Source organism: Mus musculus, chromosome 17 (genome assembly GCF_000001635.26).
Source record: "Mus musculus strain C57BL/6J chromosome 17, GRCm38.p6 C57BL/6J".
In the NCBI taxonomy this organism is placed as follows: domain Eukaryota; kingdom Metazoa; phylum Chordata; class Mammalia; order Rodentia; family Muridae; genus Mus; species Mus musculus.
This window is the reverse complement of record NC_000083.6, coordinates 88,390,791-88,403,838: the sequence shown is the minus strand read 5'-3', so window position 1 is coordinate 88,403,838 and position 13,048 is coordinate 88,390,791. Positions and strand designations below refer to the sequence as shown.

Sequence of the window (13,048 nt, the reverse complement as noted above, 5' to 3'; positions counted from 1 at the left end):
TACGGTTTTCCCCAAAGAATAGTTTACCACTTACAGTAGGCTTAAGAAGATCAGCTAAGGTATTCACCGTTGTCCTTAGGAAAGTGTGAAAGAAAAGCCGGGCTCTCCAGAGGCAGTCTTTCTAGGATAGCTGCAGAGGAGAAAAGCTGGGATGGAGTGTGTGTTCATCCCAATTGGTAAATCAGTGTGCTTTATAAGGCTCTGTACTCCCACCTTCATCCAATGGGGGCAAGCGTACATCCTGATGTAGCTCCCGTCTACTTACTTCCTGCCTATGTGTCATCACACACATCCTGTGTGGCTGGAACATCCAACCCTGTGTACAAAAGTGAAAACATACAGTCATTGAAACTGAAAGTGTAATTGAACGCTCTCTCTCTCACACACACAGGTGGATCTGCACTGCAACTGCCAAATGAGTGAAGAGGGCCGCTCCTGGGAAGCTGCTATGGAACCAGGAAGGCCTCTCCTGGGAGGAAAAGCAAGCGTCTCATCTTTGTCCGTCTTCTCAGGAATTGGACATGCATGTGGTACAGGGTCCTGGGGAGAGGCTGGTAGCCCTGGCTGAGGACATGGCTTACAACCACAGCATGGGCTCCTGAAACACTGACTACACCAGGGGATGTAAAGGGCAGTCAGGAGAGCCGAGGAAGGCAAGCAGAACTAGAGAGCAGTGGAGGACTTGTCTGTAGGACTTGAGAGTTAGGAAAATGAACAGAAATGGGCTGTGGAAAGATATGCAAATAAGCACATCCAGGCTTGGGGATTCTGAGCTCGGACACATTCACGATGCCCACGCCACACAAGTGACAAATGTGAGTGCAGGCATGGCTGTCCTTCTTCTTTGTGGTACTAATGATTGAGCACAGGTCAACTAGATACACTATCCCTAAGCTACATCCCCAGACCTATATATCTCTACATAAAAAAAATCTAATATGCTAACATTACTAAAAAGGGTGCAAATTAACACATCACATTGAAAGACCATTTGGTAATATTCAAGTAATTTACATATTTTTCGGATTAATTTTGTTCTCAAATGTGTACTCTGAAGAAATTTACCTTTATGTGTGCAAATGGATAGGGGCAGACATTGACTGATTACTTGATTGATTAATTAGAGTTTTCAAGCTGGTCTGGAACATGATACGTAATCCAAGATGACAGCAAACTTGCCAGGGTCGTCCTGTCTCGGTTTGTCAAAAGTAGTTATTACAGGTATAAAGTACCGTGCTTGGCAATCGCCCCGTTTCTAGCAATGTATTGGGAACAAACTAGCTGCAGTGTATGGAAGAGTTAATAAGTGAATTATCATGAACTCTTCCATCAGAGTCTCTAAAACACAATGGTGAAAAGGAATGCAGTAGAGCTACAGATGGCAAAGGAAATAATTCCAAGAAAGGTGAGGGACTGAAGCAGAGAGCAAGCCAGTCCCTTCAGAAACGCACACTCGCAGGTACATATTCTCATATCGTAAACATCGTTCTTTCCTTAGCCTACATGTTTAACCTCCTTGCTTAGACCATACTTGTTCTAAAGTCATTTTAGTACCACCTCCCAAAAAGGCAAACTGCAATCAGGAGTGATGGTGAGTCATACCTGCAATCACAATACTTGAGATGCTTAGTAGGAAGATCACAGCCTGGACTAAAGTGAAACCCTATCTCAAAAGATAAACATAAAAATTAATCGCAGGAGACTATAGTCATTTTAAGTTTTAGAGTCTAACAAAACAGGGCTGGGGGTTAAAGCTCAGTTGCAGAGCATATACCATGGATGCATGAAACATGAGGCCCCAGATTCAATTGTCAAGACTGCAAAATGTGCATGTGCACACACATACACTCTCACACACTTGCGCACACACACACACACATAAACACTCACTCACACAGACACTTTGACCCACAAACTCATACCTACTGACACACAGACATACCCTCTCACACATACTCACATATTAACAACCCTTACGTACACTCACACAGACAGACATACACATACAGACACACACATTCACAGACACACACACATTCATATAGACACACTCACACATACAGACACAAATAAATGTAATAGAAAAAGCAGGGGACAGAAAGAATCATGAAAGGGACATTATCGGCTTGTGTGATGTTATAGGGAATGGGCTGGAGGAATTTTTTTTTTTAATTAAGCTCTAATATTTTATGTGACTGAAATCTTTCAAGTTAAAAGAACAGGGGTAAAAATGAAAATCAAAAAAGATACACAGTGAAATATGTAACAGTATTTGTTAGGATTACATGTGCATTCAAATTTCTTGATATTTCCCAGAAATATATGTACTGCTTTAATTTTAAAATTTATCCAACTATTTAATAAAATAGTTTATGCACTGCAGAGCCATGCTATAGAGCGAGTAAGGGCTTAGAGCTGAAATTATCGTGTATTAAAGTACCCATAAATATTTAGAGAACGGATTAGTGGATGGATGGCACAGTGAGACCTTACCCTCGCAGCCAGCAGGGGGGCAGAGAAAGCAGGAGATGCTGGGAGCAAGCTTGTGTCTGAGACAGATGGTGCCGTCCAACAGGACACACAGTGCACAGTGGCCACAGTCCTGTTTCCGAGGAGAACCAATTCAGGTATAATCAGATTCATTCTGGCAGGTGGGCTTGGGCGGGCGGGGATGCTCATGACTGCCTCCTCGTCCCCATTCCATCTGACCTACTTTTAGGATTCCCTTCTTTCTCTTTCCTATCTGCCCACATTTCTTCTCTTCTCTTGAGACAGGCTCTTGTATGTAGCCCAAGCTGTTCTTAAACTCACTGCAATTCTCTAGCCTCAGACGTCCCAGTATTGGGGTTACAGGCAGGGGCTGCTACAACTCTCTTTACTTGCCAGTTATCGCTAAGATTCCATAATCGTGACCCTATAAAACGGCTTGTCACCTGTCTGTAGGACATACGGAAACCTGCAGGACCATCAGTGTATACAAGATGTCCACGTTCTAGGCAGCTAATCTAAGTCATTTGGGTTGTAGGTGTGGAGTGGATAAGAGCTATTGAATTCAGTGAGTGTCACATCCTGAAGCAGCCCAAACTTGTCATCATTTGGAAAAAGCCAAAGGGAAGAAACAGATGATATGAATTTGGCCACACTTTCATTCTATTTAAGGGAGGCCATCCTGTTATTTTACAAGGGTTCTTACACTTCCACACTGAGTTATTATCACTCGGTGTGATTCTTTCTGCCTTGTTAAATTGACTAACAAGGTAATTTTTTGGGCTGAGGTGGTTTGAAGAGGATACAAGAATCTGCACAGAAAATAGCAGTAATTTTCTAAGCTCAGCCAAGTCAATTGTATCCATCTTGTGCTAACAGAAAGACTCTGTCTTTTAGTAGACAACCCACTATGTGATTGTCCTGGCTGAATGGCTGCAGAGATGTTGTTTTGAGGAGAGCGCAGAAATCCTGCAGGTTTAATTGCCAATAAATCAGCATGCCCTCCAATCCCTGGCAGGCCTGTTCTACAATCATCTTTTCAACCAGAAAATGAAGAGCTGGGTTTTACAAAGTGTAAGTCCTGCCTGTGCTAGGAAAACAGAAGCACACTGGTTGCCCTCTCTGTCACAGACTCCGCAAGATAACGAAGGACTCTATTCATGGCACGTTCTGTTTGCGTTTAGATTATTTTCAACTTGTCTTATAGTTATTTCTTTTTGTTATTACACGGACACCCCCCTCACACACACTCCGTCTTTAGAAAAGTCTTATCATTCATTAGTTTAATATTTTGCCAGAGAGATTATCCCCTACTTAGTTGCACAAATTTGCATTAAAATATCCTGGTTCTCTGAAAACACTAGTCACAAACTGGCTGGCTTGGATGTTGCTTTGAGCTGGTTTTCAAATTTGTTTTTAAAAGTGCTTATTTTAAAATTAATATCTCCAATTTTGACTACAATGGATAAAGAAATTTGACCGTTTGATCATCCCCAAATAAAACGTAATGAGCCTGGGATTGTACTTTAAGCTCCTTGTGTATCTATTTTAATTTAAATAAGTAATGTCTGGGGTAGATAGCCATACATCTGAATATTTAATTGTATTACAACTATAAGAAAACATTAAAAATTTAAAACTAGCCGGGCAGTGGTGGCTCATATCTTTAATCTCAGCACTTGTGAGACAGAGGTAGTAGATTTTTGAGGCCAGCCTGGTCTACAGAGTGAGTTCCAGGACAGCCAGGATTATACAGAAAAAGCCTGTCTGGAAAAAAATTAAAACTAAACAGTAGATGAAGTGTGCTTAATGTTTGAGAATGTCTGCTGACTATTCTGAATTTCGGCACAGGCTGTTCCTGTCTGGCTTACCATGCGCTGTGTCAGGAGCCCATCTTTCCTGTGACAGCGAGGGCTGTACTGCCGTGGGGTTTGATACTTATTGATTTATTATATTTCAGTATCATAGCTGTCACCCACAGTCTTGAGTATGCTCGGCAAGTCCCCATCTAACACATTTGGAACACGTCTGAAGTTTATTACTAAGGCTGGGAAGATGCTGGGATCGCCAGAAGCCACGATGTACGTTTTTTAATCTCTTCAGATCCCCACATTACAACCAGTACAGCCACTGGATGGCAAAACTAAAACCCATTTACAACAAAATTAGGTGATAAGGTAGCCCCCGAAAGCCTGTAACACAAGCAACCAAGAACAAAGCACTGGCATCCACAGTAGCCGACACTTGTGTGATGGAGTGGAGATGAGCAAAGGCCTTGCTTGTACTTGAGACCAGGGCAGAAGGTGGCAGCTGAGTGAAGAGCAGGCACAGAGGGATTCTCTCCCTGCTCCAGCAGCAGGCGAGACCTGTAGTGAGGACAGAAGGAGCTAAGATGGGTTAGCCTCAACACGCTCACATCCTGAAGCCAAGGCTCCCTTCCAGAGTTATATGTGCATGTTTGTCAGCCTGTGAAATATATGATATATGTATTTATTTGTCATGAAAAACTAAGCAGTAATTCTATGACAGTCTAGTTTAACCTGTCCTATAGAACCTGGACTTGTTGTTTGTTTCAGCGGTAGGGACTGAACCCTAAGCCTTACCCATGTTAGGCCAGCATTCTGTAGTAGAATTATTTCCTTGTTCTTTTAAAATAAACTCGTGTGTGTGTGTGTGTGTGTGTGTGTGTGTGTGTTTGCGCGCGCGCGTGTGCATGTGTGTGTTCACATGCATGTGCACCACTGTGCCACAGTATGCATGTGGAAGCCAGAAGATAACTTGCAAGGTCTGCCTTCTTTGCATCTCACGAGGCAGAACCTCTTGCTGATTCTACCTGGTGTAGTGTAGTCGGATCTAGCCAGCCCAGGAACTGCCATCTGATTGTCCTGTTACTACCTTCCATCTCTCTGTAAGAGTGCTGGGATTGTAGGTACATCACACTGTATTCGGCTTTCTATGCGGGTTCCGAGGAATACAATTGAGTCATTAAGCTTGCATAACAAGCAATTTACCTTGGCCATCTCCTTGCCCTTGTCTTTGGTTAATTTTCAAACAAGATATTACTGTGAAGCCCAGGCTATGGGTGGAGTCATCTACCTCTCGCCTCAGCCTTCTGGCGCTAGACTTAATAAGCATGCCATACTATACTGGCTAAAAACTAACAATGATATCCTAAGTGTGGACTGTAAATCAGAAATCTGATTAAACCTTTCAATTAAAGTTAAATGTTCAAAGTTTTACGTATGATTTTTCTGTACATAAATGTGCTTATTTGCCATTGTTGGTTTCTTTTAAATTGGTCTTCTTTGGATGATGCTAGGCAACTAATTTATTGACTCGAAAACTAATAATTGGCTATCCCTTCTTCTGTATGAACAGTGCCTTGGCTTATTAAATGGTAAACAGCGAAGCATCTTTATAAAAACAGAAGCCTGTGAAACCGGAAGATGCAATTAGACCACCGGCTCTTCTCAACCCTCAGTGAAATAACGGATTGCGCCCCAGCTGCTTCTCTTGCCACAAGAAGACAATCAAGTGTATGTGTCACCAAGGTGGTTGGGTGTGAAGGAAAATGGCCCCACTTTGACCTCTCCAAAGGAGCAAAGCTTAGATCACACCTCAGAATTCAGCTGCCAATACAAGGGAAGCAAAGAGGCAGAGAAATGTACAGAACCACCGATAGGGGTGTGCCTGCAATGTTGGAGAGCCTCAGGCCAGAGGGTCTGCATTCTTCAGCAGACATCAAAGGCATCGGAGGAGACACGGAGAGCTTAAAATAGATGTAAAAGAAAAAGATTGGCCAACAGTTGAACTCTAGTCAGCAGATACACTCTTGGATGGTTGTTGTCTTAGTTAGGGTTTTACTGCTGTGAACAGACACCATGGCCAAGGCAAGTCTTATAAAAAAACAACATTTAATTGGGGCTGGCTTACAGGTTCAGTGGTTTAGTCCATTATCACCAAGGTGGGACCATGGCAGCATCCAGGCAGGCATGGCACAGGCAGAGCTGAGAGTTCTACGTCTTCACCCAAAGGCTGCTAGTGGAAGACAGACTTCTAGGCACCTAGGGTGGGAGAATTAAGCCCACACCCACAGTGACACACCTACTCCAACCAGGTCACACCTCCAAATGGTGCCACTCCCTGGTCCAAGAATATACAAACCATCACAGTTGGGTTTTTTTTTTTTGTTGTTGTTGTTGTTATTTGTTTGTTTTTAGTTTAATTTTTTTACTTATTCACTTTACATTCCTATCACTACTCACCTACCAGTCACCCCTCCCACAATTCTTCCTCCATCTCTCCTCCCCTTCTCCTCTGAGAGAGTGCCCCCTCTCAGGTATTCCCCTCTACCCTGACACTTCAAGTCTCTTCGAGGCTAGGGACTTCCTTTCCCACTGAGGTCAGATAAGACAGCCCATATACTAGAACATATCCCATGTACAGGCAACAGCTTTTGGGATAGCCCCCACTCCAGTTGTTCAGGACCTACATGAAGACCAAGCTGCACATCTGCTACATATGTGCAAAGAGGCCTAGATCCAGCCCATGTATGTTGTTTGGTTGGTTGTTCAGACTCTTGGAGACTCCAAGAGTCCAGGTCAGTTGACTCTGTTGGTCTTCCTGTGGAGTGTCTATCCTCTTTGGGGCCTGCAATCCTTCCTCCTATTCTTCCATAAGAGTCCCTAAGCTCTGCCCACTGTTTGGCTGTGGGTGTCTGTATTTGTCTGAGTCAGCTGTTGGGTGGAGCTTCTCAGAGGACAGCCATGCTAGGCTCCTGTCTGCAAGCATAGCAGAGTATCATTAACAGTGTCAGGGATTAGTGCTTGTCTATGGGATGGGCCTCAAGTTGGGCCAGTTATTGGTTGCCCATTCCCTTAGTCTCTGTTCTATCCCCTGTGCCTGCATTTCTTATAGACAGGATGCGTTTTGGGTTGAAAGTTTGTGGGTGGGTTGGTGTACCTATCGCTCCACTGGGGTTCCTGCCTGGCTACAGGAAGTAGCTTTTTCATGTTCCATACCCACAATTCTGCAAGTCACAGCTAAGGTCACCCCCATTGAGTCTTGAGTACCTCCCATATTCCAGGTTTCTGTCTTGTCCTGGAGAGGCACCCCCCCCCCCACACACACACACCTCTCCACCCTTATCACCTGCAGATTCTTTCTCATGGTCATCTGGCCATCTCTTCTGTCCTTGCCCCACACATTCTTGCATGTCTTATCCCAAGTAAGGGCTACTATATGTGGGTTTCTGTTTGGTTTTGCTTCTGAATCAAGGTTTCAGTATCTCAGGCTGACATCAAACTTGAGCTAAGAATGACCTGGACTTCTGGTCCTCTTGTTTTCATTATCTAAGTGCTGCTATTACAGGTGTGAACCACCACCCCTGGACTATGTAGAGCTGAGGACTAAACCTAGGGTCTCAGGTATTCCAGACCAGTACTCTACCACCCTCAAACACTATTGCCTGGAATATGAACTGAAAATAACACCATAAACTCTGAATTATTTTATGTTTAAAATGTGTGCTTTCCTGTGTCTTGTTCTTATTACATCTGGGTAGTAACCCCACCAAGAAAGAAACAATTTCTTCAATATCAGGAAATACTTGCTCTGGGGGAGAGAGGAGGTTGTCATTGGGGCAAGGGTATGGAGAAGCTTCCAGGCTGGTGTTAGGTTGGCAAAGTTCTATGTCTTGTCTTGGGTGCTGGTTACAAAGGTGTTACCTTTGTATATTGACTCATTAAGTTCTCTTTGTATCTATTTTTATATCTGATTTTGTATCTATTTATTATCATTATGGAATTTTGTTTTGTTTAGTTAGATTTATTTTTATTGTTTTTGGTTGTGTGTATATGTGTGAGTCTCTACGTGCAGGTAAGTGCAGGTGTCCAAGGAGGTCAGAAGCACTGAATCCTCCTGGCGTGGGAGTTAGAAGGCCTCGTGTAGTTGCTGGGAACCAAGCCTTAGTCCCTTGAAAGAGCAGTAAGAGCTCTTAGCTGCTGAGCCACCTCTAGACCATGTAGAGACCCTCCTGGCTCTGCCTCTCAGTTGCTGAGATTGTAGGCATGTGCCACCATGCCCAGTATATTTTATTTTTATTTTTATTTTTTTATTTTTATTTTTTTTCTGCTGAGACAGTCTCATGGATCCCAGGCTGGCCTTGAGGTAGCAATGTAGTCAAGGCTAGTCTTTAACTCCACATCCTTCCGCTCCCATGTCCTGCGGAGCTGGGTTTACGGGTCTGTACCATCATCCCTGGCTATACCTGTTTTATTGATATTTGATTTCTTTATTTTATCTTTGAGATTATAATCACACCATTTCCTCCTTCTCTTTCCTCCCACCAAACCCTTCCATATACCGGTCCTTGTTATTTTTCAAATCCATGGCCTCTTTGCCCTTGATTGCTATTTCATGTGTTTGTATGTATACATTATATTCCTAAATATAACCTTTTTGGTCTGTGTAGTGTAACTTGTACATGTGGTATGTATATATTTTCAGGGCTGGTCATTTGGTGCTGGGTAACCCTGCAGAAGACTGTTTCTCCCAATTCCAGCATTCTTTTTTTTAATTAGATATTTTCTTTATTTACATTTCAAATGCTATCCCAAAAATTCCCTATTACCCCCCCCCCCCGCGTGTGTGCTCCCCTACCCACCCACTCCCACTTCTTGGCCCTGGCATTCCCCTGTACTGGAGGATATAAAGTTTGCAAGACCAAGGGGCCTCTCTTCCCAATGATGGCCAACTAGGCCATCTTCTGCTACATATGCAGCTAGAGACACAAGCTCTGGGAGTACTGGTTAGTTCATATTGTTGTTCCACCTACAGGGTTGCAGACCCCTTCAGCTCCTTGGGTACTTTCTCTAGATCCTCCATTGGGGGCCCTGTGTTCCATCCAATAGATGACTGTGAGCATTCACTTCTGTATTTGCCAGTCACTGGCATAGCCTCACAAGAGACAGCTATTATCAGGGTCCTTTCAGCAAAATCTTGCTGGCATATGCAATAGTGTCTGGGTTTGGTGGCTGATTATGGGATGGATTCCTGGGTGGGGTAGTCTCTGGATGGTCCATCCCTTCATCTTAGCTCTAAACTTTGTCTCTGTAACTCCTTCCATGGGTATTTTGTTCCCTATTCTAAGGAGGAATGAAGTATCCACACGTTAGTCTTCGTTCTTCTTGAGTTTCATGTATTTTGCAAATTGTATCTTGGGTATTCTAAGTTTCTGGGCTAATATCCACTTAGTGAGTGCATATCTAGTGACTTCTTTTGTTACTGGGTTATCTCACTCAGGATGATATCCTCCAGATACATCCATTTGCCCAAGAATTTCATAAATTCATTGTTTTTAATAGCTGAGTAGTACTCCATTGTGTAAATGTACCACGTTTTCTGTATCCATTCCTCTGTTGAGGGGCATCTGGGTTCTTTCCAGCTTCTGGCTATTATAAATAAGGCTGCTATGAACATAGTGGAGCATGTGTCCTTCTTACCAGTTGGAACATCTTCTGGATGAGGAGTGGTATTGCTGGATCCTCCGGTAGTACTATGTCCAATTTTCTGAGGAACCGCCAGACTGATTTCCAGAGTGGTTGTACAAGCTTGTAATCCCACCAGCAATGGAGGAGTGTTCCTCTTTCTCCACATCCTCACCAGCATCTGCTGTCACCTGAATTTTTGACCTTAGCCATTCTGACTGGTGTGAGGTCAATTCCAGCATTCTTTAGTTGCCTGTAGTTCTTTGTGTCTGACTTAGGCCTCATGAGCTTCCCCATCCACTTTGCATGTTTCTGTCCTTGCTTGGCTTAGGCAGCCATGTTGGTGAGCCTTTATAGGCAGAGCTTCTGACATTCCTAGGAGACACAGTCTCACAGCAAACACCCGATCCTCTGACTCTTACGGTCTTTCCTCTTTCCCTTCCACAGTGTTCCCTGAACCTTCGGTGCAGGGGTTGTTTTGTAGATGTCCCCATAGGGACTGAGCCCCACAACTTTGCATTTCCTGTTTTATTTTTAAAGATATTTATTTATAATTTTCTTTTTTAAGTTTTAAAGTTTTACTACTATAATTTTGAGAGACAATCTCACTATGTAATCCTGGCTGGTCTAAAACTCTATAGACCAGGCTGGCCCCAAACTAGCAAAGGTCCACCTGCCTCTGCCTCCTGAGTGCTGGTATTAAAGGTGTGGACCACCTTGCCCAGCTATTATTTGGATTTTAAGACTTGTACAAAACACAAGAAGGTTTATCTGGCTCACGTATGTTGCTTCCACCATAGAACATTTGTTAACCTCTTCTGAAAATTCTAGTTTGACCTCATTGTCCACTGAGTTCAGCCAAAGTCTGTTCCTAGGATAACCTTAAATGATCAGCTGCCCAGTGTGAGGATAGCAGTAAGAAACACCCAAGAGTGCTGGCTTCGGCAGCACATATACTAAAATTGGAACGATACAGAGAAGATTAGCATGACCCCTGCGCAAAGATAACACACAAATTCGTGAAGCGTTCCATATTTTTCTCTGTATTAAAACCTAGTGAACCATGACTTTGAGCCAGCAGAGTAGGCTGTGTCTGTGGACTTGAGCACACCATCAACATTGTTGTTCAGGAAATGATAATTTATGTCCATTCCAAGTTGTAAATGCTAGTCTTTTGGGTTTTTTTTCCAATAAAAAGATCATTAATTTAAAAGAAAAGAAAAGAAAAGAAGAGAAAAGAAAAGAAAAGAAAAGAAAAGAAAAGAAAAGAAAAGAAAAGAAAAGAAAAGACACACCCAAGAGGCTGCAAAGTGGAAGAGGATCACACATGTCCTTCTGGATGAAATGTAATATTACTCAGAGCTCTGGACAGAGTCTAGATACAGGCATAGCAGCAGTAATATGGCGACGTCACAAAATCTGAGTGGCCGGAGACCCTCTTGGCATCTGGCTCCAGCCTCCTTACTCAGAGTACACAGATGGAATAGCTTTGATCTATCCCATCCGCTGGCTTTAAGCTGCTCAGAGCTATTTGGAGATCAGTCCCAGGCAGCCTTTAGGCCATCATCACAGCTCTCTCTGAGCCACCTTTCTCATAGTGTCCAATAAAGCAAAGAAGCCACTGTGTGTCATAATTTGGTCCCTGTGAGGCCTGAGACCAGAGTTCTGAAACTGGACCAGTCAATTTGCAAGTCCTTACAGAGGACAGGTCTCCTAGCATCCCAACTTCAAACACCACGTCCTATTTTAAGGCTAGATATTCAAACATGTGATCATCATGCCTATCATATAGTATCATGCTTGGGGCTGCAGAGATGGCTCCGAGGTTAGCAGTGCATACTGCTGTTGCAAAGGAACTGAGGTTGGTTCCCATTACCCACACTGAAGAAATTCCCAATTGCCTACAACTACTATGCTGGCCTCTATGGGTATGGTACACATATGCACATATAAAAACACATATTTCTAAATACAAATGAAATAAATCTTAAATTGTCTTTTGTCTTTCTTCTATACCTAAGGAAGATGGTGTGCTGCTTGTGTAGGTAGGCCTGGCCGGTAGATGTAACATATCCCTAAATAGTTGCATTACAAGAAAGTAGATCTGGAGAGCTTTTGGATGTGTCTCTTAACCTCTAAGATTCCACTCAGATGGGAGTAAGCAGGTGGCAACTATTTAAATTCTATCAATTCTTTTTTCCTTTTTTGGACAGATTCTCATTAGGTGACCAAGTCTGGCTTTGAACTCTTGACTGCTCTGCCATAGCCTCCACGAGTTAAAAATCACAGGTTCATAACCGTGAAAACAGTGGGCTTTTTTTTTAGGTTCTTTAGAGACGTCTCAGCATCATTTCTCTGCTCTCCTTCAGAACGTTAGGTATCATTCCCCAATTGCTTCTGGACTGAGGACTTTTACCTCCCTTGTGGTTTCCCGCAGGCAGCAGCCTTGGCTATGTATGCCTCTGGTCTTCATGGCATGCAGAGCCCTCCATATTTATTGAGTTGGCTGATTAATAGTTCAGTTTATTTATTCAAACAACAAATATTTATAAAGGAACAATTTACACCTGTGGGCTATAGCCATGAGCCAGTCTGTGTACTCACAAACTTCTACTTTAGAGGTTGGGGTACAGGAAAGCCCAGGGTACTTGCTTATTTTCCAAATTATGAAACTAGGAACCCTAAGATCTCTCTCTCTCTCTTTCTCTCTCTCCCCCCTCCCCCTCCCCCATCTCCCTCTCCCTCCCCCCCCCTCCCCCGTCTCCCTCTCTCTCTCTTTGATCTGAGTTTCTCTCTGTGTAGCCTTGATTGTCCTAGACCACTCTGTAGACCAGGCTGGCCTCAAACTCAGAGACCCACTTGCCTCTGCTTCCCAGTGCTGGGATTAAAAGCGTGTGTCACCACCACCAGGATTCCTAACAGTAGCCAAAGAAAACAAAAATAAAAAACAACAACAACAAAAAAACCCTACCTCTTAGAAACAGTTTCTGCCAAGTGAATGAAAAACAAAACAAAACAAAACAAAACAAAACAAAACACAACAAAAACAAAAACGAAACGGGAAAAGGAGAGAG

General features: G+C 43.2%; 1 non-coding gene across 1 annotated transcript; it reads left to right on the top strand.

Annotated features, from left to right (window-relative positions):
- Positions 1–10,906: 10,906 nt before the first annotated feature.
- Positions 10,907–11,013, top strand: Gm23947. The gene has a single exon (XR_003952466.1). It is a non-coding gene; the product is annotated as a U6 spliceosomal RNA (small nuclear RNA).
- Positions 11,014–13,048: the final 2,035 nt, after the last annotated feature.